Source organism: Apium graveolens, chromosome 6 (genome assembly GCF_009905375.1).
Source record: "Apium graveolens cultivar Ventura chromosome 6, ASM990537v1, whole genome shotgun sequence".
In the NCBI taxonomy this organism is placed as follows: Eukaryota; Viridiplantae; Streptophyta; class Magnoliopsida; order Apiales; family Apiaceae; genus Apium; species Apium graveolens.
In genome coordinates this window covers 48,463,789-48,470,718 of record NC_133652.1, presented here as the reverse complement: position 1 = coordinate 48,470,718, position 6,930 = coordinate 48,463,789, and the positions used below count along the sequence as shown (strand labels likewise).

The 6,930-nt window shown below is 35.4% G+C and overlaps 1 non-coding gene across 1 annotated transcript; it reads right to left on the bottom strand.

Moving 5' to 3' along the window:
- Window positions 1-4,228: 4,228 nt before the first annotated feature.
- LOC141669219 (small nucleolar RNA R71) lies at window positions 4,229-4,335 on the bottom strand. Its single transcript, XR_012553510.1, has one exon. It is a non-coding gene; the product is annotated as a small nucleolar RNA R71 (small nucleolar RNA).
- Between the last annotated feature and the right edge of the window lie 2,595 nt (window positions 4,336-6,930).

The following is a 6,930-nucleotide window of genomic DNA, read 5'->3' as shown; positions in this document are numbered from 1 at the left end:
GGCGTTACCCCCACACATTCATAATATCTTACACGTATCGATGCTTAAGAAATATAATCCAGATTCTAGGCATGTAATTGAGTATGAACCGATAGAACTTCAGGCAGAGTTATCATATATGGAGAATCCAATAGAGATTCTATAAAAGAAAGAGAAGGTATTTAGAAATAAAGTTGTAAATTTAGTAAAAGTAGTATGGAAAAACCCAAAGGTTGAAGAGTCAATCTAGGAGCTAAAAAACGATATGCGAGAAAAGTACCCTCAATTGTTTGCTTAGGATATTCTGAGGACAGAATCCTTTTAAGAGGGGAAGGATGTAATATTTGGGACATAACGTGTAATTATTTTATCAATAAATGATTATTATGTGATTTTTGGTGAATTATTTGATGATTGGTGTTGATATGTGGATGTTTATATGTGGTAAAGTACAGGTATGTTAATTTTATTATGTTCAGAATAAAATCTAGATAATTAAAGTATTTTTCTGGTAATTTTTGGACTGTTATATGATTTTATAATGATTTATGAATTTATTAATTATTTTCTAAATAATTACAAAACTATTTTATAAAGCTGGGAATCGTCCAACTTCAATCATTTTTACGTTTTTACAAACCAAAACTCTTCGGAAAACTCCTTCCTAACCTAATCTGATAATTCCGGACATTTTTCGTGTTCTGACTTTTTCGATCCGGATTACGGTTTGACCCGTGCGCGTCCCGGCACAAAATTTTCGATATGATAATCATTTTGATAACATTATTTTCGTATAAAGTGTTTTATAAGAAGCCGGGTCTTGATAATTATCCAAAAATTTTAATAGTTATCCAAAAGTTTTGATAATTATCCAAAACAGGTTGATAGTTATCCAAAACAGGTTGATAGTTATCCAAAACATTATCCAAGCGGATCATTTTTGGAGTTACTTAGCGGCTAAGTAACTTATTTTTCGATCCAATACGATCCAAGACGTATTAATATTCCATAAATATAAATAGCCCTTTACTTATTTCATTTTATTCATATAATCATAATCGATCAGTAAAAACATAGAAAATACAGAGAAAACCCTAATTATTCGTCGCGTTCTTGAAAATCAAACTCAAATCCGAAGGCGTTATTGAACTCGGAATCGAGCGTTCCATATACCGAATCGAAGCTCTCGAAAAATTCTTTCATAATCAATTATCCATTTCAGTGCAGAAATAAAGGTGATTTTATTATTTTATTATTTTAATTTGAATTAATTAGTGATTAAAATAGGAATTTTTTATGTTGATGTTGTTTTTGTGATTTGATGATTGAATATTGTAGATCTTTTCTTCCTAATCATTTTTGTATATAATATGACTGATTTAGAGTTCAATAACATGTTCAAATTGTTGTTTGATTCTCGAATATGAAATTAAGGCTTATGTGCTTGAATGTTCTTAATTGTAATTTGGGTATTTCTTTGTTTGGGGTTATTCTTTGAAATTGATTGTACCAAATTATAGATCATCGAAAGACGAATCGTATGGTACCACTGGTTTTCACAGACAATTCCTGGTTGGTGTTGGCCGGAAAATCGAACCCAGACGGCGGCGAACTTTCCAGTCATTTTTCAGGCCAAACGCCGTGTTAATTCCTGATTCTGATGGCACAGATGTGTTGTTGGGAGAAAGTAGATTATTTTTTGTTAATCTTATGAATTTCTGGGCCGTATTTAGCTCGCCGGAAAATCTTGGTGGCCGTCGTTAATGGCGGCCGGCCACCGGAGCTCGGGATCGGGGAAGACGACAGGGAAATTACCATTTAGTACCCTGAAGTTTCCCTGATTTGCAAAATATAGTATCTCAGGTTTACATTTTTATAAAAATAGTATTTCTGTTTTATTATTTTCAGAAATTGTATTATCTTTTTATAATATTTTATGTGCTATGTGCTATATGTGATCCGATTGCTATATAATATGAATGTATGTGCGTTGTTTGACGGTTTTTGCTGTAACTTTCAATCCGTACGTCGGATTTGGATGAAACGAAGGGTAGATAGAAGCTTGTAATGAATAAAATGAGATGAGAAGTAGTATTGATAAGTACATGTGATGTCTAATAGAGGAAGAGAGATGTAGAAAGGGAAAACAAGTGGTCAGTGAGTGAGAACCAATTGACAAGTGCTAGTAAAGTAAAAGCGTATTGATAAGGTTAGTGTCCCTGAACTTTCTTGTAATGTATTGCAAATAATTTTTATCTTTCTTGTTATACAGAAAGTGTTTTGATTCTTCCTTTTTATATTGCAATCACTTTGAAGTACTTAACCCTAAACCCTGATTATTATTATTGATCTTGAGTCCTACATCTTATTATTCGTAAACCGTTGATTGTTGAATTCTCAAATACAAACGACACATATACGATACTACTCCACAAATACATATCTACCATATACTGGTTCTTGATATACCATTGCTTAACATACGAATCTTTATGCCTTGTATAACAGAAGACCAATTCTTGTAACCACTGAACCCTGGTCTTCTACATTCTGATTCTTTCCCTTGATTGAAAGTCAATCTTCCAATTTACCTTGTTATACCTTCATGGTATTGTGAATCACCCTATGCTTCAAGATAAATGTTGTTTATGATTCAGTTTATTGATTTACATTGTTTATCATGTTGATATTATTGAATTGGATTGTTTTTTAATATGGACCAGATTCATGGTCGGACCAGATTCGCGGTCATAATAGGCCAATGTGTGCCTTGGATCCAGTATATAGTGCAAAGCTGGGAGCCTTGATCGGGGTTAGTGCGTAATTGATCAGCAGCCTAACCTTGGTTTTTAAAAATAAAAGTGAATATCCAATTCTAATCATTGCTTATCAGGAAATGTTAAGTGGCATTTATTTCCACTTAAAACGCTCAATAAAGGCTCGAATTGGTGTTTTGTACTCAAATTATTTATGTATTTGATGTATTTTCATAGTATTTTGCATTTCAGGTCATAGATGAAGGAAGTAGGAGATTTAGCATTATTTTGGTGCTAAATTGGTGTTAAGAAGGTGCCTCAGATGATTGCTTGTTGATCTCCATAAAAAATCAGCCAATAAAATAGAAGTCAGAAGTTTTTCCAGGAGCTTAGAGCGCCCGCGCTGTGTTAGCGCGCGCCCGCACCAGTTGGACAGAGTTATAGCGCTCCGACACTGGGATAGCGCGCGGCCGCGCCAGGTCATTTTCCAGAAATCCTGATTCAAGTAGAAGATTGATTTCCTAGACTTATATTCCAATTGGACTGCTATATAATGACTCTTTAAAGACGTTTTTCATAACGGAGACTAAGGAGAAGACGACAAGAAGACATAGTAGCACAAATACAATGAAGGAGAAGAAAAGCTTGTTTTTACTTATGATTGTTTGATTGAGTTGTAATCTTGGATGCTTATTTCCTTGTTTGTTGAACATATTACTCTTAATTACATACTTTGATTATTTATTCAGTTTATAAAGACTTAGTTTATTATACCATGCTTTCATCGGAACCCTCAGTGATGATGAGTTCAGTTATGAACTAATCGTTATCGTCGAATTATAGCGGATTTACTTATGGATTTCTTTAGTTAAATTGTTTTGATATCTTAGTGTGTGGTGATTGTATGGTATCCTAGTATTGGTTGTGCTTATTCTTCTTATGAGCGTCACGAACTTATAAGATGGCGTGTTAATCTCTATTAAAGTGAAAGTGAATATATGGGTTTAGAACTTGCCATACTAGCATATGTTCATGTATTTTTTATGTTGGGGACTCATGGTTAATTTTTAGTTTATGTGCTTGACATCAGTGATCTTATTGCAATGGGAGAACCAGAAGCGAATCTGAAGGCTTTGATGGATTACTCTCAACCGAAGATCAATGATATTCAGTCTAGCATAGTCAGACCATCCATCACGGCTAACACCTTTAAAATCAAGGCTAGCACGATTCAGATGGTGCAGAACTCAGTCCATTTTGGGGGTTCTTCGACGGAAGATCCCAACATGCATATTAGAGATTTCATCGAGATTCACGACACTTTCAAATTCAACAATGTTTCTGAAGATGCTATAAAGCTAAGGTTTTTCCCATTCTCTCTGAGGGATAAGGCTAAGTGTTGGTTGCATTCTATACCACCAGGTTCTATCACCAAATGGGAAAATCTTACTCAAAAGTTTCTTACTAAATTCTTTCCTATGGCGAAGACAGCTACAATCAGGAACGCTCTTACTCAATTTGCGCAGCAATCGGGAGAGTCTTTTTGTGAAGCTTGGGATCGTAATAAGGAGATGCTTAGAAAGTGTCCCCATCATGGGATGCCTGACTGGATGATTATAAACTACTTTTATAATGGCTTGGGAGCATAGTCCAGACTCATGCTTGATATAGAATCAGGTGGAGCCTTATGGGCTAAGAGCTACGATGAAGCCTATGAGTTGATTGAACTGATGGCTGCTAGTGAATACCAGAACCTTTCTCAGTGACTACCTCAAGGCAAGGTAGCAGGAATTCTGGAGGTAGATGCAACTACTGCTATAGCTGCTCAGCTCAAGGCTTTAACGATGAAGGTGGATTTTTTTGGCTAATTATGGAATTAATCAGATCACTAGTCTTTGTGAGCTTTGTGCTGGTGCGCATGAGACGGAGCAGTGTGCTATTTCTAGTGAATCAGCTCAGTTCGTGAGCAACTTTTAGAGGTCATAGCAACCAGTTCCAGCAACCTATCATCCCAACAACCGCAATCATCTTAACTTCAGCTGTAGCAACACTCAGAATGCGGTGCAACAACCTTATCAATATTATGCAGCAAAGCAATTCAACCCTCTTGGTTTTTAGCAACCGTAATATGTACCAAGACAACTGTTAGGGCGGAAACACGCGCTAATAATACACGCAAGTATACGCGTTCGCAAGTAATATAGAATATTTTCTAATTCGTTCCCACAGAGACTCAGACTAATTATGTTCAATTAACACTCACTCACCAATGTATAATTACTTCTCAATGTTAAGACAATAACACTTAGATTTGATTAACTAATTATTAATTACAATTGACTACGAGAATTGAGCACTTAATTGACACTTGAATTAACAATATTAAAACATACATGAGATCACAACTTCATTACTACTTCCTTCAATAATCATTGTCATTACCCTTAGCATGCAACAGTGATGATATTAATCGAACAACACGAAACTGATAAAATCCAACTTTCATTGTACTAATATCATTCTACCAAGCATCCACAATTAAGATAGATGCTGAATAGGCATCAATTATGTTGAGACCCTATATGTCTACATAATTTGACAACATAACGATTTAAGCATAAGTTATTCCTTATGATTACACAGAGCAAGTAAAACGGTTAGAGTTACCCATTAATCATGCATACACATATATGAACCTATGCTAGCATGGCAAGTTCTAAACCTCAAGATCCACCGTCGCTTCACAAGAGATTAACACCCTATCTTATATGTTCGCGATGCACATAAAACAAATAAGCACAACCAATACTAGATATCATACAATCATCACACACTAAGGTATTAAACAACTAACTAAATAATTCCATAGTAAATCTGTTACGACCCCATGATCATGATTAGCCCATGATAGAACTCATCGTCATCATAAGTTCATATGAAAACATGATAATAATACACGAGAATAATTAAAACTACTTATATTAAACCAGAGTACGTCACAAGAGTAAATAAATTCAAAGTAAAGAAAACTAGCATCCAACGTCACAACGAAATAAAGAATCACAAGAAAATATGCTTCATCTTCGTTGCGATGTGCTAAAACGGTCTTCTTCCTTATCTCCTCGCTCCTCGATTAATACTACGATCCAACTCTATATGGAACATCTCTGAAAACTACTTATATAGGAGTCCCATAAAACCCAGCTAACTCAGAAATTGGAAGCTTAACAGAATTAGGAGCTAAAATAATTATTTTAAAATTCCGTCCCTGAGCGGCCGCTCAGCATTCCTGAGAGGGCGCTCAGCTTCCTGAGCTGAGCGGGCGCTCAGACCCCTTCTATAAAATGCTCTATTTTTGCTCCCGTTTCTTGCTGCATTCTGCTCCTATCTTCCCACACGCAATGCCAAACACATGCCAAGACTTATTCTTGATGAAATCTCTCCAGAAATGCAATTAATACCCTGAAATGCACAAACACTAGAAAAACGTATCAAATACACAAAATACTTGATTCCAAGACATTAATTCAAGGCATTATAAGACGTTCTAAGTGGTATAAAATGCCACTTATCACACCCCCAAACTTAAATCGATTCTTGTCCTCAAGCGTCACAGACTCAAAAATAAAACAAAAACATGCATGAATGCAATCTATATGAAATGCAGCGATCTCCCTTACTACGACCAAACCAACCAACTTACGACATCTCAACAAATGCAATTAGGCGAATAAAGATCAATCAAATCATACAAACTAACATACAGCCGAAAACGTGGTGTGTGTGGATGCTTAACAGATATGCTTCGAAACTATTTCAATTATCATAACTCGACTATCCTCAAGGTAATCACATGATTAAACGAAGAATAAAATTCTAGGCACAAAATGACTTATAACACTTCAAGATTACTGGAGCTTATTACGGAATCATGCTTTTTATTTAACACAACACGCCAATGCTTATTTGACCGTGCAATGAGTGAGGTCCACAAAAGACTTATACAATAGCATCCATGTAGCGAGCGTTAGGTTAGCGGATCCCAGACTATAAAAGCCTTAGGTCACTAGGCACAAAGTCCCCTAAGAACTTAATAACTCGAATACCAAAGAGCCCACTCGTGATCAATTATGCATTAACTCTCTATTTTTTCTTTTCTTTTCTTCTCTCTTTTTTTTTCTTTTTTTTTCTTTTC